This window comes from Sciurus carolinensis, chromosome 3 (genome assembly GCF_902686445.1).
Source record: "Sciurus carolinensis chromosome 3, mSciCar1.2, whole genome shotgun sequence".
NCBI lineage: Eukaryota > Metazoa > Chordata > Mammalia > Rodentia > Sciuridae > Sciurus > Sciurus carolinensis.
The window spans coordinates 42,885,686-42,912,578 of NC_062215.1; the positions used below are offsets into that span (position 1 = coordinate 42,885,686).

General features: G+C 40.4%; 2 pseudogenes; one reads left to right on the forward strand and one right to left on the reverse strand.

Annotated features, from left to right (window-relative positions):
• Window positions 1-3,086: 3,086 nt before the first annotated feature.
• Window positions 3,087-23,530, reverse strand: LOC124979309 (phosphoribosyl pyrophosphate synthase-associated protein 2-like; annotated as a pseudogene).
• LOC124980657 (HIV Tat-specific factor 1-like) lies at window positions 23,523-26,026 on the forward strand (annotated as a pseudogene).
• Window positions 26,027-26,893: the final 867 nt, after the last annotated feature.

Consider the following 26,893-nt stretch of genomic DNA (forward strand, 5'->3'; position numbering starts at 1 on the left):
ACTTACAGAAGAAGAAGTAGGTATAAATCCTTATCAAGTCAGCTTAGGATCAGACTTCCTTAACATGACTCCCAAAGCACAAGAAATAAAAACAGGAATCAATAATTGGGATAGATTCAAACTAAAAACCTTTTTCTCAGCAAAGGAAACTATCAGCAAATGTGAATAGAGAACCTACAGAGTGGGAGAAAATCTTTGCCACTCATACTTCAGATAGAGCACTAATCTCCAGAATCTATAAAGAACTCAAAAAACTTTACACCAAGAATACAAATAACCCGATCAACAAATGGGCTAAGGAAATGAACAGACACTTCACAGAAGAAGATCTACAAGCAAACAACAAATATATTACAAAATGTTCAACATCTCTAGTAATAAGAGAAATGCAAATCAAAACTACCCTAAGATTCCATCTCACCCCAATTAGAATGGCAATTATCAAGAATACAAGCAACAATAAGTGTTGGCGAGGATGTGGGGAAAAGGGTACACCAATACATTGCTGGTGGGGTTACAAATTAGTGCAGCCACTCTGGAAAGCAATGTGGAGAGTCCTTAGAAAACTTGGAATGGTACCACCATTTGACCCAACTACCCCACTCATTGGCTTATACACAAAGGACTTAAAATCAGCATACTACAATGATGCAGCCACAACAATGTTCACAGCATCTCAATTCACAAGAGCTAGATTGTGGAACCAACCTAGATGCCCTTCAACTGATGGATGGATAAAGAAACTGTGATATATATACACAACGGAATATTACTCAGCCATAAAGAAGAATAAAATTATGGCATTTGCAGGCAAATGGATGAAGTTTGAGAATATCATTCTGGGATAAGCCAATCCCAAAAAACCAAAGGTCTAATGAGCTCTCTGATAAGCGGATATTGATACATAATGGGGGATGGGAGGGAGGCAAGAATGGAGGAAGGATGGATTCTATAGAGGAAAAGAGGGGGGGAATGGTGGGGGGAAGGAAAAATAACAGACTGAGACAAACAGCATTACCCTATGTACATGTATGATTACAAAAATGATATGACTCTACTTCATGTACAACCAAAGAAACAAGTTGTATCCCATTTGTTTACAATGAATCAAAATAAATAAATTATTTTAAAGAAAAAAACCTAGCAGATCCTGGAACAACATAAACCAAACTCTGAAACAAAATGGTGGCCAACCAAGAATCATACATCCAGCAAAATGAAGCTCCAGATTTGATGATGAAATAAAAACCTTCCATGATAAACAAAAGTTATAAGAATTTACAACTAGAAAGCCTGCACTCAAGAACATTCTCAGCAAAATATTCCATGATGAGGAAATGAAAAACAACAATGAAAGACAGCAAAGGGAGGAACTACACTAAAGGAAAAGCCAATCAAAGGAGATACCAAGACAGGTTGAAAACATAAATAAACCAAAATCACTGGGAATGCAAATCATATCTCAATTATAACCCTGAATGTTAATGGTCTAAACTCATTAATCAAAAGATAGAGACTGGTAGATTGGATTTAAGAAAAAGACCCAACAATATGCTCTCTTAAAGAGATCCATCTCATAGGAAAAGACGTTCTTAGACTAAAGGTCGAAGGATGGGGAAAAAAACATCACTCATGGACCATGTTAAAAAACAGGGGTTTCCATCCTCATATCACATAAATGGGACTTCAAAGTTAGCCAGAAGGGATAAAGAAGGAAATTTCATACATCAATGAAATCATACATTAATAAGACATAACAATCATAAGTATTTATGCCCCAAACAATGGAGCATTTACATACATCAAACCAACCCTTCTCAATTTTATGAATCAAATAGACCACAACACAATAATACTGGGTAACTTTAACAAACCTCTCTCATCAGAGGATACATCTTCCAAACAAAAACTAAACAAAGAAAATACAGAATTCAATAATACAATCCTAACAGACACATATAAAACATTCCATTCTTCGAGGGAACACACTTTCCTTCTCAGCAGCACATGCATCCTTCTCTAAAATAGACCATATATTATGCCACAGAGAAACTCAGCAAATACAAAAAAACTTGAGATACAAACATGCATTCTATTAGATCATAATGGAAAGAAATCAAAAATCAATGATAAAATAAAAAATAGAAGCGACTCCAACACCTGCAGACTAAATAAGATGTTACTGAATGATGCATAGATAACAGAAGACATCAGGGAGAACATTAAAAAATTCTTAGAGGTAAATGAGAATATCAATACGACATATTGATATTCTAGGACACTATGAAGGCAGTGCTAAGAGGAAAGTTTATTGCACTGAGCTCATTCATTCAAGAATTAAAAATCATCATATAAATGACCTAACATTATATCTCAAAACCATAGAAAAAATGAACAAATCAACACAGAAAGTAATAGAAGATTGGAAATACTGAAATCAGAGCTGAACTCAATGAAATTGAAATCAAAACAATTGAAAAAGTTGAAAAAAAAGTTGATTGTTTCTTTGAAAAAATAAATGATATTGATAAAACCATAGCCACACTAACAAAGAGGAGGAGAGAGAAAACTGAAATTACTAAGATTCATGGTGAAAAAGGAAATATCATGACAGGAACTATTGAGGATAACAGAAACTATTTTGAAAATTTGTACTCCAAAAACAGAAAACCATGAAGACATCGACAAATAACTAGAGAACTATGAACTACCCAAACTGAAATAGGAGGACGCACACAATTTAAAAAGATCAGTTTTAAGCAATGAAATAGAAGACATCATCAAAGCCTACCAAGAAAAGTCCAAGGCGAGATGAATTCTTAGCTGAGTTCTATGAGACCTACAAAGAAGAACTAATACCAATACACCTTGAAGTATCCCAACAAATAGAAAAGGAGAGAACCCTTCCAAACTCATTCTATGAAGCTAGCTAGTATCACCCTGATACCAAAAGCAGACACAGACACATCAAGGAAAGAAAACTTCAGACCAATATCCCTGATGAACATAGATGCAAAAATTCTTAAAATTCTGACAAATCGCATACAGAAACATTAAAAAGTTAGTGCACCATGATAAAGTGGGGTTCATTCCAGGTATGCAAGGATGGTCCACATCTGGAAATCAAAAAACTTTAATTCATCACATCAATAGACAAAGTTAAGAAAGTATCATATAATTAATTCAATAGATGCAGAAAAAGCATTTGATAAAATATACTACCTCCTTTCAAGCTCAAAACACTAGAAATAATGGGAATAGGAGGAACATACCTCAACATTGTAAAAGCTATGTATGCTAAGCCCCAAATCAACATCATTCTAAATGGAGAAAAACTGAAAGCATTTCCTCTAACAACTGGAACAAGACAGGAATGCCCTCTCTTACCACTTTTATTCAACACCGTCCTTGAAACTCCAGCCAGAGCAATTAGACAGACAAAAGAAATTAAAGGAATAGGAAGAGGAAAAAATGAACTCAAACTATCACTATTTGCAGACAGCATGATTCTATATTTAGAGGATCCAAAAAATTCCACCAGAAAACTTCTAGAACTAATAAGTGAATTTAGCGAAATAGCAGGATATAAAATCAAAACACAAAAATCTAATGCATTTCTACTCACAAGTGATGAATCCTCTGAAAGAGAAATTAGGAAACCTACCCCATTCACAATAGCCTCAAAAAAAAAAAATACTTAGGAATTAATATAACAACAGAGGTGAAAGACCTCTACAATAAAAACAACAGAACACTAAAGAAAGAAATTAAAGGCCTTAGAAGATGGAAAGATTGCCCATGTTCTTGGATAGGCAGAATTAATATTGTCAAAACCGCCCTACTACCAAAAGCATTAATGCAATTCCAACTAAAATCAAAATGTTTTTCCTCATAGAAATAGAGAAAGCAATTATGAAATTCATTTGGAAAAATAAGAGACCTAGAATAGCCAAAGCAATCCTTAGCAAAAAACAGAAGCAGGGGACATCACAGCACCAGATCTTAAACTATACCACAGAGCAATAGTAACAAAAACAGCATGGTACGGGCACCAAAATAGACATGTAGACCAATGGCACACATAGAATTCTGACACAGAGAAAATCCCACAGAAATATACTTACCTTATACTGGAAAAAGGTGCAAGTACATCAGAGAAAAGATAACTTCTTCAACAAATGGTGCTGGGAAAACTGGAAATCCATATGCAGCAAAATGAAATTAAACCCTGTTAATGGTTTGGATGTGAGGTATCCCCCAAAATCTCACATGTATGTCAATGAAGGAAAAATGATTGGGTTGTAAGAGTCTTAACCCAATCAGTGAAGTAATCCCTAATAGGATTAATTGAAGTGGTAGGGTAGGGTGTGGCTGGAGGAGGTGTGAATTGGGACATGGCTATGGAGTACATATTTTGTATCTGGAGAGTGGAGTGCCCCCACCCCCTCTCTCTCTGTCTCTCTCTCTCTCTGCCTCCTGATGATGAAAGCTGCTTCCCTCTGCCACGCTCCCACCATGATGTTCGGCCTCACCTCGAGCTCCAAGGGAGTCAACCTTATATGGACTAAGACCTCTGAAACCATGAGCCCTCAAATAAACCTTTCCTCCTCTATAACTGTGCTGGTCAGATCGTTTAGTCACAGGAACAAAAAACAAAACAAAACCAAAAAAAAGCTGATGAAAACAAACCCCTATTTCTTACCCTGCATAAAACAATTCAAATGGATCAAGGACCAAGGACTTAGACCAGAGACCCTGTGCCTAACAGAAGAAAAAGTAGGCCCAAATCTTCATCATGTTGGCTTAGGACTTGACTTAACAAAACTCATAAAGTGCAAGAAAAAAAATCAGGAATCAATAAATGGGATTGTTTCTCAGCAAAAGAAACAATAACATGAAGAAAGAGCCTAAGAGTGGGAAAGAATCTTGACCAAACACACATCTCCAGGATATATAAAGAACTCAAAAAACTTAACACCATAAAAACAAGTAACCCAATCAACAAATGGGCTAAGAAACTGAGCAGACACTTCACAGAACAACATATATGATCGATCAACAAATACATGAAAAAATGTTCACCATCTCTAGTAATTAGAGAAATGTAAATCAAAACTACTATTAAGATTTCATCTCACTCCAGTCAGAATGGCAATGATCAAGAATACAAGCAACAACAAGTCTTAATAAAGATGTGGGGAAAAAAGAGACACTCATACATTGCTGGGGGGACTCCAAAATTAGTGCAGCCACTCTGGAAAGCAGTATGAAGATTCCTTAAAAATTTGGAATGGACCCACCATTTGACCCAGTTATGCCACTCCTTGGTTTATACCCAAAGGACTTAAAATCTGCATACTACAGTGATATAAGCCACACCAATGGTTATAGCAGCTCAATTGACAATACCTAGATTATGGAACCAACCTAGATGCCCTTCAATAGTGGGCTGGATAAAAAAAAACAAAACCATGCTACACATATACAACGGAATATTACTCAACTATAAAGGAGAAAATTATGACATTTGAAGGTAAAAGGATGGAGTTGGAGAACATCATGCTAAGTGAAATAAGCCAATCCCAAAATATCAAAGATCAAAATGTTTTCTCAGATATGTGGATGTTGATTCATAATGGGGGGCGGGGAAGGTAAGGGAAGAATGGAGGAACTCTCGATGGGCAGAGGCGGGGGGGAGGAGAGGGGAGGTTGCATGGGAGTGGGAAAGATGGTGGAATGAGATTGATATCATTACTCTAGGTAAATGTATGATCACACAAATGGTATGAGTCTACATCATGTACAACCAGAGAAATGAAAAGTTGTGCTCCATTTGGGTATAATGAATCAAAATGCATTCTGTGTTCATGTATAACTACTACACATTAAAAAAAATGCATAGAACATTTTTGCACAAACAGAATAGTTAATTCTCAAATTTATATGGGTTGCAAGCTTCAAAGAGCCAAAACAATGTTGAAAACAAACAAAACTGGAGAACTCAAAATTCCCAATTTGAATCAAAATTGAGTCTAGTATTGGCAAAAGATAAACATACAGACCAACTCAAGAGTCCGGAGTATAAATCAAAGATCTATGGTCAATTGATTTTTGACCACAAGGTGCTAAAGTCATGCAATGGTAGGAAGAATAATTTTTTTTAAATGGTGCTAGACAATTAGATATCCATATACAAGAGAATGAAGTTGGGCCCCTATCTCGCAAAACATACAAAGAATAACTCAAAATGGATTAATGACCTACATGGAAGAGTTAGAATTACGAGATGTTTAGAAAACAGGGACAAAACTTCATGACCTTGGATTTACTTTTTTTTTTTTTTTTTTTTTTGTAGATATGAGCAGAACCTAGACACATGACTATAGTTCCAGTACTAGGAGGCCAGTGCTTGAGTCTGGGAGGCCAAGACCACCAGCCTGGACAACCTAGTGAGGCTTGGTCTCAAAAAACAAGCCAAAAAAAGATCCCAAGTTTGATTCTAGTATTGGGGGGAAAAAAGAAATAGATCTATAAAACAAATAATAGCTACAATGACTTTATCAAAATATTACCTTTCTGTGATCCAGGGACATTATCAAGAGAGTGAGACAATCTGCAAATGGGGGAAATATTTCAAAATCATTTACCCAATACAGAGTCTGGAATTCAGTATCTCTCTATCCATCTACCTACCTACCTAATTATCTGTGTGTGTGTGTGTGTGTGTGCGTGTTTAAATGAACAGTTCAATGTCATTAACTGTTAGGAAATGCAAATCAAAATCACAATGAGATAAGACTTCACACCCACCAAGATGGCTATAACCAAAATTTACCAGGCAGTAAGTGTTGGTATGAATGTGGAGAAACCACAACCGTCACACACTTCTGGCTAAATGAAAAAAGTCAGACAAAAGGGTAAATTCTATCATTCCACTCATATGAAATGTCGAGAACAGGCAAATCCCTGGAGACAGGAAACAGATTAGTGTTTGCCAGGCAATGGGGGCAGAAGGGTAGGGTGAGAGGAACAAGGAGTCATACTTAATGGGTTCAGGATGTTCAGAGGTGAAGAAGTAGTTCTGGACAGATAGTGCCTGCTGAACACCGTGAATGAACTAAACTCTGACCTTTCATGTTTAAATGGTTAATTTTATGTTGTGTGAATTTCACTTTATAAGAAAAATACTTAATAAGTTAGCTTACCAAGATTCCCCAAGGACAACTAAAAGATGGATAAGTTAGCCAGCTGTGGTGGCATGTGCCTGTAAATCAGAAGCTTGGGAGGTTGAGTCAGGAGGATAGTGAGTTTGAAGCCAGCCTCAACATAAGTGAGGCACTAAGCGGCTCAGTGGGACCCTGTCTCTAAATAAAATACAAAATAGGGCTGGGGATTGGGGATGTGGCTCAGTGGTCAAGTGCCCCTGAGTTCAATCCCCAGTACCAAAACAAACAAACAAACAAATGGATAAGTTACAAACTGAGAAATCTAAGGGAAACAAATAACAACAAATCAAGAATGTAAAAAAGAATGTCGACGGCTCAGGAAGAACCACACAAATGAAAAGACCATAGAATAAACAGAACTGATGTAACACATTCTCAGTGAGGAAGAAGAATATCTGAAAATATGTTCAACCCCATTAGTCAGCAGATTCATCCAGCAAAGTGACAAGATACCATATCACAGACATTCAACTAACAAGAATTTCAAAATTCCATAGTGTAAGTATTGTCACAAAGTGAATCCACAGGAAATCAATCTCATTGCTAGTGAGAACGTTAGTTGACATAACTGCTCTAGAAAAATTAAACATTCACACATCATGCAATTTTCCAATTTCACCAAGATACACCCTGGCTTGTGTACCTCTGGAGACATACTGAATATCTTCACAGGGGAGCTACTGTAATAGCAGAAGCCTACAAACAACTCATACAGACAAAGGATGACTAGGTTGAGATGCAGGTGCACAAAGAGCACCTCTCAGTCCTCAAAATGGGTAACTGCACATAACACAAAAGGGATGAGTTTCAGTTACATTCAAAATTCTACTAATGTAACATGAGGTGAAACACTCAAAAGGTAACAGTTTTTCTTGTCAAATTAAAACTGTAAATATATATAATTCAGTATTAAATATATGAACTGAAACTATCTAAAAAGGAAATTAAAGGAAAAACGATGAATATCCAAGACAGTGATTTCCTGAGTGAGACAGGCAGTGGGATAGATAGGATCAGAAAATGGGATGGGATGGAGGAGGATCACATGACACGTGAGCAGATGGGAACTACTGCAATGCTTCTTTCTCTCACTTTTTTTTTTTTTTGTACTTATTTAACCCAGGGGCACTTTACCACCAAGCTACATCTCCAGCCCTTTTTTAAAATTTTGAGGCAAGGTCTAGATAAGTTGCTGAGGCCTCGAACCTGCAATGCTCCTGCCCCAAACTCCCGAGTAGCTGGGATTACAGGTGTGTGCCATTGCACTTAGCTGATTCTTGTTTTATTCCTGGGTGATGGAATTAGGGTCATGGCTACCAACTACTACAGAGGGATGCACAGAGACAGAGTGGAAAGATGCAGATATTCAAAAGGGCCAGGACCACACATGGACCACCAATGATCAGACTGACTTCTTTGTTATAATCAATGACCAGTCCAATTCTAAGTACTTGAGGTTCAAAAGAAAAAGAAATTTTAAGAGATGAGTAAGAAACATGAATTACTGATTATGACATTTAAAATACACAGAACATCATTAATAAACCACAACAGATCACTAAGCAGGATACCTCAAATTTTAATCTTTAGGAACAACTCAAAGAAATGGAAGTACACATTCACCAGAATATTAAAATTAAAAAAAGCTCAAGCTGGCTCACCTCTTCTTGAATATACCCTAATGGGAAGGGAGATGCTCTTAAATTATCCACAAGAATATAGGAGAAACCTTGAAGTTCCTTCTGGTGTCAATCCATAGTAATGAGGTGAGTTAGACCTTTGAAAATGAAGCAGATACAATCACATCAACAGCTGCAAAACAAGTTGCACCACAGGGAATTAGTATTATGTAAAATTAATATTATATATAATAAGTTATCATGAAGAAATTATTCTATCAAATAAACCCCAGCACCTTTATGGTTCAGAATCTCTGACATGATAAGATGCATAATTTGTAAAATAAATTTAAAATATAAAATAGCAAAGATGATAAAAAAAACAGAAATGTCTCTAAAAATTCTATTAGAATAGATTCTATCTCTCTGAAGTTTCCTTAATATGCATAACAAAGCCTACAGAGAAACTGGACCAAGCTGGAAGTGAGGACAAATGAAAAACTTTCACTGCATCTTTAAAGAATACATGACATCACCATTAGCAAAGGGTAAGGAAAATTCAGTATGAGAAAACTGAAAAAGCAATACTTATACAAAAGAGCAAAAAAGTGAGCCTGGTAGTCCCTCCACTTAGAAGGGTAGAAACTTTCCAGAAGTCTTGGTGAAGAGCCCCTGTGCCCCTTTTCCACTGCCTGTTACAGTGTTTTCAAGGAAAGATGCTGCTGAGGTCCCTGGGGTTTGTTTAATTTTTTCCTTCTTTGGTATGGTACACGGGAAAATGTATTCTATGGCAGCTGTTTTAAAATGCAGTGATGTGGGGATTTTTTAATTACTTCCTCTTTGTGCAAATGCTCTGTGCTATGGTCCTCATATTCATTTACCCACAATCACACATATGGACGTGTACAAGAGTGCTCCCACATGAACAAACACACATACACAATGGAAACTATGTAGGATATTCATAAACAAGGGGATATACTTAGGACGCTACCCGAGAAAGCATAACAGAATAATACACATGGTTTACAAAATATACCTCTCAGTCCTGGAAAGGGAAAAAGCTAAAATACAAATAGTTGCTGTGTTAGAGAAATAGCAGGGTTCAGAATGATAGTTTTCCTTCAAAACAACCTCAATGTGACTGTAAATTGACATTTTAATACACATTTGGACAAAGTGTTTAGGAAAACAGGAAAACAAAAGTTGTTCTCATTACCTCCATGTTTAGGGACATGGAAAAGGAATTCTCTGCAGAATTTCTCATTACACTAGTCCCCCATTCTCACTCTTTTTTACCTATGGTTTTGCCTTATGTCATTTTAGTAACCCATAGTCCAGAAAGATTATATGGATAATTCCAGAAATAAACAATTCATAAATTTGAAACTGTACATCATTCTGAGTAACATTATGAAATCTCATAATATGCTGCTTTGTCCTTCTAAAGGTGTATCTATGCTGTACATGTTATACACCTGATAGGCACTCAGTAACCATCTCAGTTATGAGATCTACTGCCCCAGTACTGTACTGCTCCTACAGAGTTTAGTACTACTCACTGTTCCGGTATCATTGGGGGTCTTGGCACATATCTCTTGTGGATAAGGATGGATGACAAAAACTAGTTGTTTTTAAAAACCATACTACTATTTTCCCTCTGTTCAGCATTCTCAATAGGTTAAGAGAATGCTCTCAAAGTTTTTCTGTAAAAATAAAACTGTCGGGGGCCCAATTAGTTGTCAAGGATCTGCCTAGAATTCTTACCAGCTTTGCACATCATGGAGATCAATAATTTTAAAGATGATGGAGCTTCTTTTCCTCATCTTGCACTGTTTGCTGTAAGGAAAGCAGGAGATCACAATGATGATGCTCTTGGCACAAGAGGTCTTACATGCGTACAACATAACCAGGAGCTCCTTGATGGGGGTGGTCACATCCCTGTAACCCAGGCACAGAAAATCCAACTGAGGGGTAGGAGACTTGAGATCTCCCTCTTGACCTGGGGGTGTACTCAGCAGTACATGATTCACATGCTTGAAGCCTGGGGTTCCATCCACAACACCAAAATAATAACAAGAACATTCTTATTTCCCTGTTCCAAAGACTTGAGGTGCAAGATGCAGAACCAGTGATGCCTTCTATTTGCATGAGTTCTCACACATTTCCTCTCAACAGATTAACTCTTTTTTCATTGAGACCAGTGTCTTTGGCAGGCAAGAGGCAATGGGGATTAGTGTCAATAGTGGAGTATTTGTGGTGTCAAAGTTCCTCTCTGGCTGATGGCTGAGCACAGGCAGACTTGCAGGGTGGTAGGATCCCATGGAAGCTGTCTTCTGACACAGTACTGGTCTCAGAGATTATTCCAAAATGACACACTAACCCTCACCCTCTCCTGCCTACTGGAAGACCTTGTGCCAGCACTCCTCCCTCCCTGCTTGCACCATCATTTGTCACACTCCCCTGGCTCAGACTCATCAGCTTGTAAATATCTGGGACCTTCTTCCATTAAAAACTCCTAACCACCTTCCCTGAAGCCCCATCTCTTTGCTCCCCTTCACAGTACATCTCAGGAGAACTGTCTACACTCACTATCTCTGATTCAGACATTCTCCCTCTCTCTCAAACACCTTCCAAAGCAGCTCTGGTCCCCCAAGCAAACCCAAAACTGTTCTCATCAAGCTCCATGGCCTCTACATGACTAAATCCACCAGTCAATCCTCAGTCCTACTTCTTGGTCCCTCAGCAGCATCCGCTGCAGCTGCTCACCCCTGTCCCTTCACATACTTAATGCACACCACTTCCAGGACAACCCTCTCTGGTCTCCCCTGCCTTCCTTGGTTTCTCTGCTGGTTTCTCTCTGCCTGACCTCCACCTAAGACTTTCACTTGTCTTCTCCTGTCTCCTCTCATCCCTTGAAAGCCTCTCATCCAACTTCATGGCTTTGTAAATGCTGGTGACTCTCGCACTCCTACCTCTAGTCCATCCACCTCTGAACTCAGTCCCACAGCTGTATCATGGCTCCACTGGACTGTACATCAAGACATCTCAGAATGTAACCTACCCTAAATGGAACTGCTCTTTTCCCCAAAGGAACCTGCTCCACCAGAAAACCTGCACCAGCTCAATTACTGGCACACTGTTCCTCTGGGTAACTCAGGACAGAAACCTTAGAGCCACTTCTTACAGCTCTTCTCTTTTCCAGATGGTTTTTGCATCTTACCACTGCCCCTACATCTGGGTCATGTCACCCATTTGGTGACCATGTCCTGTCCCTCCTGGAATATCCCTGAAGAGCATGCTCCATGCACAGAAACCTGTCCTTAAACTGAAGTCACACTGCACAGGCCTCTGCTCAAGACCATGAGATGGTCTCTCCTCTGCCCATGGCCAAAGCCCAAGGTCTCACAGTGGCTCCCACACTCCTTTCTTATGATCAGCCCCTTCCTTCCCCTGGCCCCATGCCCCCTTCTCAGTGTAGTCACACTCTGTCCTGGTCACTCCTCCTAATGCTGCTCTTTGCCACAGAAGGCTTGGTTCTAGATGGTTCTATCAGGCTCACTCCCACACCTCCTGCAGGTTTTTGTTCCAAAATCACCTTCACAACAAGGCTTGCTTACTCTGCCCCTCTACCCTCTCATTATTGTACCTTCCAATTCCCTGCCACACCAGTTTCTTTATTCATACGCTAATCACTTTCAATACACTGGATAACTTATTTATCATTCTCTGTATGTCTTCCTCCACTGGAATATCAACTCCACAAGGACAAAGATCTTTACTTGTATCAACCAAAAAGTCACCTCACACACCAGTAGTGGAAACTCACACATCGCAGACATTCAGCAGATATTTGTAATGAGGGAATGGAAACACAGAACATTTGGATGAGTAGGTTTGTTATTATTGAATAACAAATCTAACATCTGGTGAATTAAAACGCTTTCACAAAAGCACTCCATGTGGAAGGATGATTAGAGGAACTGACAGTAAGTATAAAATCACTCTAAGATCCAAAACCAGGAACAACAAGGAACAGGGCTTCCATCAATTAACTCACATGATGAAATTTGCTTGAATCACAGCAAAACTTCAGTTCATGGACTTTTCTTCATTTATAATTTGTCTTATACTTTTAGTAACTGCTGCTTAAGTCAGTACTAAAATAAAGTAATGGGGGGGATGTAACAGGGGTAGAGTGCTCTCCTAGAACGCATGAGTCTGGGCTCATCCTCAGGACTCTAAAAAAATTAATCAATAAAAAAATGAACTGGAGGCTATATCTGACATCTGCAAATCTGTAGGTGATTTCAGAAAGAAGACTATGACATCCAGGCTTGCCATCACCTGGATGAGACTGAGGACCTGACTTAACACAAACTGGGGCACGCATGGGACAATGTGAAGCAGAGGTAGAAAGATTTGGGGGCTACTTACTGTTCTTGACTAGGGGAAAAAGAAACTGACAAAAGGCAGGAAGAGATGACAACGGTGTTGATTAAAGACAAAAATATGCTAAGGAAGGTAAATGAAAATGGCGAGGATTAACAGAGTCACCCTTCCTGAGTCCTAAATTCTAATTCGACTGGAACTTGAGCTCCACTTCTCTCCTGGACAATCCACACAGCCTCCAGTATTTATCCAACACACCCAAATTGTATCTGAGGAGACAGCAGGCTGCAGACACTCAGGGGACAGAGCAGTCTGGGCCATCTCTACCTGCACCTTCCCTTTCTAATGCTGCAGCAGGGTAAAGAAAAGGCGGGGCATCCGCTAGCACGCAGGCACAGGAGAGGCCTGGGGAAGGGGAGAGTGGCACAGGATACCAAGACTTGGTGCCCTCATGCCCAGCTCTGCTGAGGACCCTCAAGGTCTCAGCAGAAGAGGAAGCAAAGGCACCTGATAAAGGACAGCCACACCCTCACTTTTTCATAGCACATATACTTTCCATGGGTTGGGATGCAATGACACTTCCTTGCCACTCCTCTTTCTGGGACAGCTAGGGTTTTGTGACACCATCTCATGGAAGTAAAGATCAGGACAGAGACATTAAAAATGTAGGTGAAAGTACTGTATTCCAAGACTAAATTCCTGGGAAATTTGTTTTTTCTTACCTTTCCTTGTTATTTATCATATTTATTATATAAATTGATCTATATATCTGTTACTAAATTTGGTAAGCAGCAATTTCCAGATTCTGAGCTAAAAATTATGCACTATCCAAACTGATTTCTAGACACTAAAAATAATATTCTAAGGCCTCAGTTCCTATGCTAAAAAAGCAGGAACTCAGAAAATGTGGCAGGAACAAGTGGCCAGGATTCAGGGCTTCGATACCATCTTAGCCTGGGAAGCAGGAGAAGACAAAGGGCTCATAAAGGAAACGGCATTTAGGAAAGAAACCCAGGCCCTCTGCAGAAGAGATGGGAGACAGGAGACAGTTCCGTGACAATGAAGTGACTTCTTATCTTGGTGAGATTTCTTCTCTGGACTCAGGACAGAAGTCTCCCCTGGTTGGAATTCTCCTAACTCTAGAAAGGAGATTTATGACATCTGAATTCTTTTGTGAGGTTTTGCAGACAACAGGAGTTGAGAAAAAGTCCTCTTCCTGAGATTTTGCTTTTATGCAGAAAACCAGAGTTGAACAAAATCCATCTACTTTATTAACGGTTTCCCGAATGTCCTCAGATTAAAATAATCCCTATGTCAATGTGGGCTATCTTGTATCCCTTACAGGGAGAGGACAGGGTAGGACTGAAAATGACATGAGCAGGTGACACTTTCTGTCCACTGCAGGCCACCCTGCCTGGCCCAAGCTGAGACATTTGGGGCCCCTGCTCCTTATCCAAGTTTGGGAAGGATTACCTGGAGCCATCTCATCTCTCCCCCCCCACCCAAGGGAGTGAGGTTGTTACAGAATACCCCAGGGGAAACTTATCCTAGGGAAACTGAGCTGAAAGAGGGGCTAGTCTTGAGCTGGACAGCCTACGATTGGAGGACAGACCAGGTCATGGAAAAAAAAAGGAAAATATCATTCTGAGTGGAAAATTCACAGAGGTGTGTGGGGACATCTGAGGACAAATGCACAGGAAAAAGCAGGGTTCCATGTGACCTCCTTCTCTTCCACAGTGCCTCCTCATTCAAAGTGGCACAGAAAGACTCGCAGCACTGAATTCTCTATACCCAGTGTACACATCTGTTACCTTCCCCATTTCTAGAACACATGTCAAATGTCACACTGGATTTGGATATATGTTCTTTGAGCATAGTTTTCTTATCTTCTCAGTTCCTTTACTTTATAAGTGGGGACCACATTTAAATTATCTTCAACAAAAGCTTTTAAGAACTTCACAGAAGAGAATTCCCCTCCCTAGCCTGTTTTATTATTTGAGAAGTAGGAGTAGAAATGCTTCCCTGCATGCCTTACACAATCCTGACCATCGACTATTAGGAACTTCATGGAGTCTGTTACCATTAAGAGCCTCTCCTCTAATACTTGTTTATTTCCTTCCTTCAAAGACAGAGAAAGGCTGGAGCAGTGCTGTGCATTTGTAGTCTCAGTTACTCTGGAGGCTAAAGCAGGAGGACGACATCAGGCCAGGAGTTTGAGGCCAGTTTGATCCATATGGCAAGACCCTGGCTCTTAAAAAAGTGTTTATATGTGTGTGTACACACACACACACACACACACACACACACAGAAAGAAAACATAACGGTCAGCACTTATGCCAGAAAAAGTAGCGAAGTCGAATACACCGATTTTAAGACTATCTGAACTCTTGCTTTCCTGTCAACTCTCCCTGTTCTAAACGCTCACATCCAAACAGAAACCCAGAAGGCAACAGCACCACTGCTGGAGAACTACCCACTCTGAGTCAGTCTGGATGATGAAAACATCTTCCCCCTCATGGACTCGTGAATCTGTACTCTTGTTTCTAGCAGAAAAAGAAAAGAGAGGAGGAAAAGTCATAGAGTTCAGATTTTTCAAAATACACAAAGTGTCTGCCCCATACCCCAATGTTATAATCCATGGAAACTGGAACCATTACAAAACGCAGTAGGCTTTAGATGCTACCACAGATAATAAACAGAATGCTATTAATTGTACTTTTTAAACAGGCTTCACTGTATGATGGCCTTGGATGGGAATTACCTTTCAGACTTGAAATAAGTAAATCCAACTTTCTCAGTCCTTATATGTGACCAATGAGTGCTGTGGTAGGCTGAGCATAGTACCCGTACAAGAAATGACATGCTCCTTTTTTCACCTGGAGTAACTGAGAACTCAGGCACAAGATGTTGTATGCTATGACAGCAAAGAGAAACGAGATCTAATATCAAAATATTTGTGATCAACTGCAAGGGAACAATCGGCTAAGTCTCGAATGGAACACTCTAGAAGACAACTTATTCATCAATGTCACAGGATAAACATACAAAACACGAGGGAACTATTTTAGATTAGAAGAAACTAACAATACATAAAACACATATGACTTGAACTAAGAGTCCTGGTTTGTAGGGGGTATGACAGCTGTTGGGATGGTGGTGTAGCTCAGTGGTAGAGCACATGCTAGCAGGTATGAGGCCCTGAGCTCCATCCCTATGGAGTCCCTATGATGTGCCAAGATCTGTGTTAGGCACACAGATTACCCCATTTAATTCGCCCAACAGCCTTAATTGCTGACAATTCTGAAAGGCTAAATAACTTGCCAAGAATAAGGTGTATGACTCTCAAGCTTCACATCACTTTTGCTAGAATAATTTCAAATACCCAACAATTTAAAGGAGTTTACCAAGATTTAATAACACTTTCTTTGTAACTTGGGATGGTTATTGGTGACAGAAATCAATTGGCAAAAGTATTTCCTAACAACATTTCATGATGTTTAAACTATGGCAGCTTAGGTGGAAATAAAGAATAACCTACTAGGAACTCAGGGTATAACTCAGAGGAAGGAGGCATGCTTAGCATGCAGGAACCCCTGGGTTACATCCCCTGCATCAAGAAAACAGAAAGAAAAATGGCATGATTGTATGTGTCTGTGCTCCCAGCTCCTCAGGAGGCTGAAACAGGAGGATTCCTTAAGCCCAGGAGTTTGGAGCCAGCAAGACCTGTCCCTCATCCCCTGCTTTTTTTACAGTGTTGTGCACCTAACACTGAACTACATCCCAAGTCCTTTTACTTTATTTCTATTTTGAAACAGGGCCTCGCTAAGCTGTCCAGACAGACCTCCAACTTGTGATCCTCCTGCTCAGCCTCCCAAGCACCTGGGATTACAAGGCATGTGCCACTGTGCCCCATAAGACCCTGTCTTTGAGGGGAAAAAAAGACAACAAAATAACTCAAAGTGCAGTCACACAAGATTTGTTCATACTGCCTAAGGTGATGTCAATTCAACCAATGGCTGAGACAATGTTTTCATTCTGTTGACTAGCTGGTTCATATATTTATGCAATTTTTATTAAATGAACTCTAAAACTGGCAGGAGATCCCACATGTGACTCTACTTGGTATTAGTGACAGATACAACGTCACTCTCTTCCACTTTGCTTGACTTCTTGCTAATAGAACTGGACAACTGAATCAAACTGTCTCAACAGAATTAAGTACTGAGCCAATAAACCATATTCCACAAAAAGATCAATGGTACACATGTCCAAGACAGCTCAACACGGTAGGTTCCTGGTGTATCTGCCCATCTCCACCCCCAGTTGCCTCGAGAAGAGAAAGGGGAAAAGTTAAGGTCATAGAACAGGTTCAACATCTCTATTATTTAAGGAGGATCAGAAATTAATAAAAGTAAAATAAAGTTATTCTTATTAGGAAATTTGAAGTCAGTATTAAATTGTTATATGAGTTCACTTCCTGCCCTCTTACCCCATCACATGTCTACCCAAGGCCTATATATTCCATCTTGCCTGCCTCACCTCCTATACTCCTGCTGCCCTCTGACCTCCAGCCAGGTTCCTGACACACACCAATGCCTCCTCCCCAACACCAAAGGCCTTGGAACCTGCTGTTCCCTCTGCCTGGTAACTCTAATCTTAGACCTCCATGTGCTGCCTCCTACAGGTTTCTCAGTTCACTTACCCCCTCAGTTTAAGACACCTGTGCACCCAATCAAAAGTCATACAACCCGCCCCACCCCAACTTCAATGCTGCCGTCTTCAGGGTATTCCTCGCCATCTGAACTTGTTGGGTTTGTTGATTTGCTTCTTGTATGGCTCTTGTACTAAAATGTAAACTTTGGAAGAGAGAAGAAAGTTGACTGGCCTGCTCCCTGATAACAGCCCATGTCTAGATCAAGGTCTTGTACAGAGCAGGGGTTTAACATTCATCTAACAAATATCTGACACTGAACTGAAGTGTAACCTGTGAAGTATTCTTATTTACTATACATTTCAATTTTCATTATACCAAAGTAATTCTATGAACACACAGCACCTAACACAATCCCTGGCACTTACAAATGTGTGCAGAATGAATAGGTAGGGACTTGGGAAAGTTTATGTAAAGATCAGCCTTTAACTTATATGAATGGTACGTAGATTAACTACAACATAACTGCTTTCAAGCTTGACAATCACAGCTAATCTGATTATCCAATTTACATCATATAATTAATATAGATTTTAATGGGAAAATTTAACTCACTCAGCAATTTTCTTTGAATGCTCCATACATGATGAATTGGAATATGCTGAAAACAGCACCAGACCTCCTTTGGTTATGTTCCTCTTGGTTTCTAATTCAGGTGGCCTCACACAAAACAAACACCTTCTCAGTTTTCAAATTCTCAGAGCCTGGAAGGATACAATATATGTTAAGGATTACCATATCATATAAAATATCCTGAAAGAATGTTTTAAAAATAACACACACACACACAAATAACTTTAGCTGAAAAAAAATAGTTTTCACCACAATGGTGTCTTTTATGTTACAGGGAGATAAAGTCATATGTGGATTAATAGAAAGTTCATCTGGATTTTAGGGCTTCAAATTGATGGAAATATGTTACAAAAGACCCAAACCTAATTTTCACAATCAATAGGAATAATGAAGAATTTACAAGAAAAGTAGAGCTGAAGAGGTCCGTGTTTTACTGTTTGCTGCTTAAAGTCAATTATGCACAACCTCGATTTATTCTGACTACAAAATTCCTCCTGGATTAACACACAGAAAAATGGCAGAGCCCTTAGCAAAAACATGGAGTGATCAATCCTTAAGCAGAAAATAAGTGACCCATCTACACCCAGCTTTTCCTATAAAACCCATTTCCCATAAACCTCCCTGTGACCTTTCAGGTGCCTCTCAGGTACCTGAGTCATGCATAAAACTGATCTTGTCATCTTCCTATTCCTCACCATCTATCCAAGTCTTTGTTTACAAAAAGGGTAGAGGTCCAGGAAGGAAACAAAAACTTTCTTCAGAAATTACAAATTTTGGCTTCTGGGACAAAACTCATGTTAGCATCTTGACTTCTACTTCCCCTTAATTGACAGTGAGGCCATGCTAAGTTACTTCACATCTCTTAGCTTCAGTTCCCTCATCCATGCAAATTGGAAAATTGGTCCCACGGGGTTACCATAAAATTTCTGCCGCACATTTAACACATGGACATTGGACACATGCATGTGCAAATCAACTACCAACATCCTGGATATCAATTAAATACAGTAATAGGCACGCAGTGGTCACCTTTCTGTGACCTTCAAGTAAGTGCCTAAAAGTACAACAGTGTTCTCCAGAGTACGTGGAACAGAATGAAAATATTTTAGATATATGAAAATATAATAGAAATTATTCAGCTCATCTCTCCCTAACCTGCTGTTAGTAGCCTATCTGCAGGATTCTTGCAGGAACCACTCCACCAGGCACTTGAACAGTCCTAGGGTCTGAGGCCCACACCAAGGGCTCATCGTTTCAAATTCTTCCTTAGGACACACTGAGACTCCTCTCCCTACACCCTCTATCCATGGGTTCTTGTCTTTTAAGACTTACAAGAAACATCAGATTCCTTGTTCACAAGACAGCCCCCACCCTATCTCAAGACAGTTCTCTTGATCCTATGCATTCCCTTTCTTCAGGGTATTTCCTGAAGCCTTTCCTTACCTCACATGACTCAGATGCCCTATATTACCCTATGGTTCCCCAAGTTCCAGTCTTCACATATAAGACTAGGATCAAATTCTAAAGTAAGAATTGGGGGTATTGCTTACTGATAGTGTGTACCACTCTGGACACTAAAGAAAAAAAATCCTAATGTGAGATCTTCCAAATGGCACAGTGGGAGATGAGGCATCCATTTGGAAACAACTATCAATACAGTCATACCCTGTGACTACCCATGGCACAAATTATTCAAATAGATACACTGTTTCTAGTTTTAATTTTCCTTGATCCTGGTGAAAATTCAGGTTGTGCTCTTCATCACCCCTCAAGAAAAGAGACTCTTAAAGGCTAGCCTCAAAATCATGACAGGACAGGCTGGCTTGAGCACAAGGTTTTAGTGGGAAATGAAGAACAAAAAGAATACTCACACTTTTCCCCTATTAAGCTACAGTTGCTTTTATGTTGATCCTAAATCTACTCTAGAATGTGTAAGAATCATTTACAGCATATGTGAAAAACCATCCTTTCCAGAGAATCTCTGCATCTTTTAAAGTGCAAATCACACTCCTCTCTGAATGAGCTCTGACAGTCTGCTAAGTCTCATGAATTAAACCATACTGCAAGAGATCAGCTGCTGTGGACAGACAAGCAGTCATTTCAACACCAACCATCCTCAAGTCCAGGAGTGTGACTCACTGGTAGAAAGCTTGCCCACCGTGTGTGAGGCTCTGGATTAGATCCCCAGCACCACACGAAAAAAAATTTAAAAACTACTTATCTTTCTTTTCTAATTGGGGACCCTGCATCATGATACATATTGGAGATGAGCAAGACACCACAGAAGTATGCCATTTTCTCACTGTGTAAAACTCTTCTATCTGCAGACAGTTAATAGAGGTACGTGAAGGCTTGGGCTTGCCTTCCACAGTTACTAGCTGCCAGGCCTAGGATATATCCCTAGGCCTAAGTCTTTACCTTCCAGAAAACACGGACAGAAACTTGGTATAAAGTTTCCCCCACCAGAACTTAAAATCCTGGCAGTCAAGTTTTCACTTTTCATTTTTGTTTTGTTTTGTTTTTGTTTTTTTGCCATATACCCAGTGCCTACAAAAGCACCTAGCATTTGACAGAGGCTCAACAAAAGTATGTTGAATAAACCCTCATCTTGCTGAGTTGCAAGGATTAACAATTGCACCTGAAGTAGTCTGTCAACAAAGAGGCATTAAAAAACAAAGAATTGGGGCTAGGGTTGTGGCTCAGTGGTAGAGCGCTCACCTAGCATGCATGAGGCCCTGGGTTCGATCCTTAGCACCACATAAAAATAAAACAAAGGTATTGTGTCCACCTACAACTAAAAAATAAAAAAAATTAAAAAAAAAGAATTATTACTTTTATTAGTGATACACCTCATTCAAGAAAATTTACTTTTTTAAAAATCAAGGGCTGAGGATAAAGAAACTGTGGCATATATATACAATGGAATATTACTCCGCAATGAAGAATGATAAAATTATGGCATTTGCAGGCAAATGGATGAAATTGGAGAATATCATGCTAAGTGAGATAAGCCAATCTCAAAAAACTAAAGGACGAATGATCTCGCTGATAAGCGGATGAGGACATATATTGGGGGTTGGGAAGGGTTAGCATTAGATTTAGGGTTAGGTTTAGGGTTAGGGATAAGGAGTGTGGTAAGAATGAAGGAAAGAAGGACTGTATAGAGGGAAAAGAGGGGTGGGAGGGGTGGGGGGGAAGGGAAAAAAAATAATGAATCAAACATCATTGCCCTATGTAAATGTATGATTACACAAATGGTATGCCTTGATTCCATGTACAAATAGAGAAACAACATGTATCCCATTTGTATACAATAATAATAAAAAAAAAAAATCAAGGGCTGAGAGAGTGGGTGCTTCATGCAGGGGCCCTGGTTCAATCCTCAGAACCAAAAAATAAATAAATAAATAAATAAAATAATAATATTGAGAATTTAATGGCAAAATTTAAATCTTATTGCTCTTCCATTCTTCTGTGACTTCAGGCACTTTGCTCATCTGTCATCAGAATGTTTTCTTATGTCTAACGGTTAACGTTTTCTGAGTGATCTGAACTTTTATATTTTTTAATTGTAGTTGTAGACAGACACAATGCCTTTATTTATTTATTTTTATGTGGTGCTGAGGAATTGAACACAGTGCCTCTCATGTGCTAGGCAAGCATTCTACAACTGAGCTATGGCGCCAGCCCAACCTGAACTTTTATGACAACCCAAAGAAGCAGGAATGAGAATTAAACCCATTTTAGAAACTGGGAAGTTTAGAGATCAAAAATTTTACTCAAGCCTGCAGGGATTCTAGGTAGCAGATAGAACTTGGTCTTGACCTGATTTGTAGTAGATAGTAGGATACAACACTAGCTGCACATCCTATCTCGACCCACACAGAAAATGACTTGCCACTCTGATGAATTCCATATACACTAAGCAGAACCACACAAAGACCCAGATTTTGGAAAATGTATATTGCAAACATGCTTGTTTAGAAAGCAATTCATATCAAGTGCCAAAGAAAGAATACAAAACTTTGATTCAGTATTTCCAACTCTTGGAATTTACCCCAAGGTAACAAGGGCAAAACTCTATGCTTCATGATGGAAACTACAATAAGTTTTTTAAAGAGCAGAAATTCTGGACATTTGTGAAGGTTCCACAATGGGGTACTCAAGTACAACTGAGACTGTATGTACATTCAATATAATAAATATTGAATACTATATAAGCAAAGTTGCTTAGGAATTGGGCAGAACTGGGTAATAAAGGTACAGACCAGGGCAGGGAAAGAAGATGGAAAGAAAGGTATTATTTAGAGGAGTTCAAAATTGTGGGTGAACTAGTTTTATTTGTGTATTTAAATTCTTAAAAAAAAAAGAGATCATACTTCCAATCACCCCCAAAGCCCCATTCCACATTTTCATATTCCTTACTCAACCTAATCATTCAAATTGAGCCAACATTAAAATAAGAAAAATAAATCCTTATCATCAATATACTATATATTGGGGGTCAAACATTTTAAAGTAGAACAGTATCTTTAAAAAGCACCTTGGAGGCTGGGGATATAGCCCAGTTGGTAGAGTGCTTGCCTTGCAAGCACAAGGCCCTGGGTTCAATCCCCAGCACCGCAAAAAAAAAAAAAAAAAAAAAAAAAAAGTACCTCTGGGGGGTGGGCTGGGGTGCTTGCATAGCATGTGTGAGGCACTGGGTTTGATTCTCAGCACCGCATATAAATAAACTAACTATATGAAGGTCCATCAGCAACTAAACATTTTTTTAAAAAGCCCATCTCGGTGCTCCCTCAACCTTTGCGGGTTGAGTTCCGACTCGAATAAAACCATTCTTTCAATGGCGACTGTGTCAGCCTGAGGGGCTTCGTTTTTAAATCATTTCCTGACATTGCTGCGGGAGCCGCGATCGCCTTAGACCCGGCTGGCGGCGACGGCGGCAGCGGCGCGCCTGGGCGCTCCCGCTGCGCCCCGGACCGAGCGGCGGCAACGCGGCCCGCGTCATCTCGGCCTCTTCTCTAGTCTAAACCCTGCCCGTGGGCTAGGTAGGAAACATGAGCGGCAACAACTTGGATGCGAACTATGAGTTTGATGAGCAGTTGCGAATGCAAGAATTGTATGGAGACACCAAGGACGATGACACCCAGAATGATCCCAGCGGAGAACCTGATTCTTTTGGGCAGCAGCCGGCTGACACCCCCTATGAGTGGGACCTGGACAAGAAGCCTTGGTTCCCCAAGGTTTTGACTTTCTTGTCTAGATCACCGAAGATTTCATTGCTACCTATCAGGCTAATTACCGCTTCTCTAATGATGGTGCATCTAGTTCTACTGCAAATGTTCAAGATGCCAATACTAGGACTGTAGAGGAACCACCACAAAGAAAAACCCCTGAACCTGCTGATCCTAAAAAGAAGGGAGAAAAAAGAAAGGCTGAATCAGGATGGTTTCATGTTGAAGAAGACAGAAATACAAACGTATATGTGTCTGGTTTGCCTCCTAACATTACAGTGGATGAATTTATACAGCTTATGTCCAAGTTTGGTATTATTATGAGGGATCCTCAGACGGAAGAATTTAAGGTCAAACTTTACAAAGATAATCAAGGAAATCTTAAAGGAGATGGACTTTGCTGTTACTTGAAGAGGGAATCTGTGGAACTTGCATTAAAACTTTTGGATGAAGATGAAATTAGAGGCTACAAATTACATGTCGAGGTAGCAAAGTTTCAGCTGAAGGGGGAATATGATGCCTCAAAGAAGAAGAAGTGCAAGGACTATAAGAAGAAGCTGTCTCTGCAACAGAAGCAGTTGATTGGAGACCTGAGAGGAGGGCTGGGCCATCCCGGATGCGCCATGAGCGACTTGTCATCATCAGAAATATGTTTCGCCCTATGGATTTTGAGGATGATCCATTGGTGCTGAATGAGATCAGAGAAGATCTTCGAGTAGAGTGTTCAAAGTTTGGACAAATTAGGAAGCTCCTTCTCTCCGATAGACACCCAGATGGTGTGGCCTCTGTGTCCTTTAGGGATCCAGAGGAAGCTGATCATTGTATTCAGACCCTTGATGGAAGGTGGTTTAGTGGTCGTCAGATCACCGCCCAAGCATGGGATGGGACTACAGATTATCAGGTGGAGGAGACCTCAAGAGAAAGGGAGGAAAGGCTGAGAGGAAAGGAGGCATTCCTCAATGCTCCTGAGGCCAACAGAGGCCTTCAGCGTTCAAATTCTGTCTGTGCTCCAGAAAGGGCAGGGCCTTCTAGAATAAGGCATTTTTCAGAGCACCCAAGTACATCTAAAATGAATGCCCAAGAAGCTGCAACTGGAGTGGCATTTGAAGAACCTATTGATGAGAAGAAGTTTGAAAAAACAGAAGCTGGGGAAGAAGTTGAAGAAGGTGCTTCTGGAAAAGATGCTAAAGAAGGTGGGCCTGAAGAAGAGGTCAAAGAAGACTTCACTGAAAAAGAATCTGAAAGAGTTGCCTTGAGAGAGAGTGTGAGGGAGGCTGCCCCAAGAGAGAATATGAAGAAGATTGCCCTGAAAAAGATGCCGAAGGGGATAGTCCTAAGAAGGAGTTGAAAGAGAATGGCCCTGAGCAAGAATCTAAAAAGAAGAAACTCAAACATGATTATGAAGAGAACGGCCTTGCAAAAGAGTCTGAAGATGATGACCCTGGAGAGGAGTCTGAAGAGGAGGGTAGCCCCAAAAAAGAATCTGGAGAGGATGACTCAGAGAGAGAATCTGATGAAGATGGTTCTGAAAAACAGTCGGAAGAAGGCTCTGAAAAAGAATTTGAAGAAAATGGCCTTGAAAATGATTTTGACGAAGATGGCTCTGACAAGGAGTTTCCTGAAAACCTTCTTGACAAAGAGTTAGAAGAAAATGACACCGACAAATCCGAATTTGATGAAGGCTCTGAGAGAGTGTTAGATGATGAGGAAGGTTCTGAGAGAGAGTTTGACGAAGATTCTGATGAAAAGGAAGAAGAGGAAGACATGTATGAAAGGTTTTTGATGATGAGTCTGATGAGAAAGAGGATGAAGAGTTTGCCAATGAAAAAGAGCGGGAAGATGCTATTGAAAAAGAAGATGATGATGATGCTGATGAAAAGCTGTTTGAAGAGTCAGGTGAAAAGGAAGACGAAGAAGATACAGATCTAAAGGAAGATGAAGATGGAGATGAGAAGGTATTTGAAGATGGCAATTCCAACGAGAAGTTTGATGAGGAGGAGGGTTCCAACGAGAAGGTGTTTGACGATTCTGATGAGAGGGGGACTTTGGGGAACATGAAGGAAGATGGGCTGTCCACAGGCAGCAGCTTTGTCCTTAGTAGTGATGATGATGATGACGATATTTAATCCCTTAAACTTGCTTTTTAGGGAGAGTCCTCCATCTCCATTTGCCTGTGCTTCAGGGTCATTACTAGTAGTGTTACATGAACATATGCGTAGTGATAGGATGCCATCCATTTAATTCATTGAAGTTTTTCCATTGTTACCTGTACCTAATCATTTTAAATATATGTTAATTGGCTGTTGAGTTAAAACTTCATAGTTCATAACGCAAGTATACTGGATACTTGTCCTTTTTGTCAGATATGTTAAATGCATGCAAAATAATATTTTTAAAAGTATTCTGATTGATGTTTGTGATATTCAAAAATAAAAATAAGTTGATAATATGCAGAAACTAAAAAAAAAAAATTATTTCGTAGGTAAATGTTCGCAACTAACAAGGCCAAGCAAACTAAAACTAAGGGCTGCGCCTACATTAGGGCTGGAGAGTAGATCCCATGCTGACTTGGGACTTGCTCCCTGCGCTGCTCCGCCGCAGGTCCCATAATTAGGAACTGCCTCCCCAACGCCGTCTAGAGGGTGCGGGGAACCTGGGGCTCGCGCCCTAGGCCCGGGTCCCCGCCAACCCCGTGGAAGGAAGAAGGGAGAGAGCGAGGGGTTGACTGGCGGCGCGAGGCTGGAGTCTCCCTCGGTACCGCGGCCGTCGAGCGGCTCCCCGCCCGGTGCACCTGCGCTCTGTACTGCCAGGGGCCGCCAGTCCGCACCGCTACTCGCCGCTGGCTCCCGCCCGCCTACCTGCCCCGACCCCAGCCGGCCTGACTCACCCGCCGCTGTCCAAGGAAGAAATCGCAGGCTCTCCAGGGGGTGTCTCTAGGAGCCAAACGGCGGTTCCACGAGCAAAAGCCGCAACCGCAGAAGCAGAGGACTCACGTGTCTCCGGCTTGGGGCGTGGCCTACGCGGGCGGGCGGAGCGGGATCTTCAGGTCCGGGCCAGAGGGGTGGAGCCAGATGGCGCGACTGCTGGGGAAGAAGGTGCGACCAGGAGCTGCGACCAGGAGGTGGCTACCTTGATTT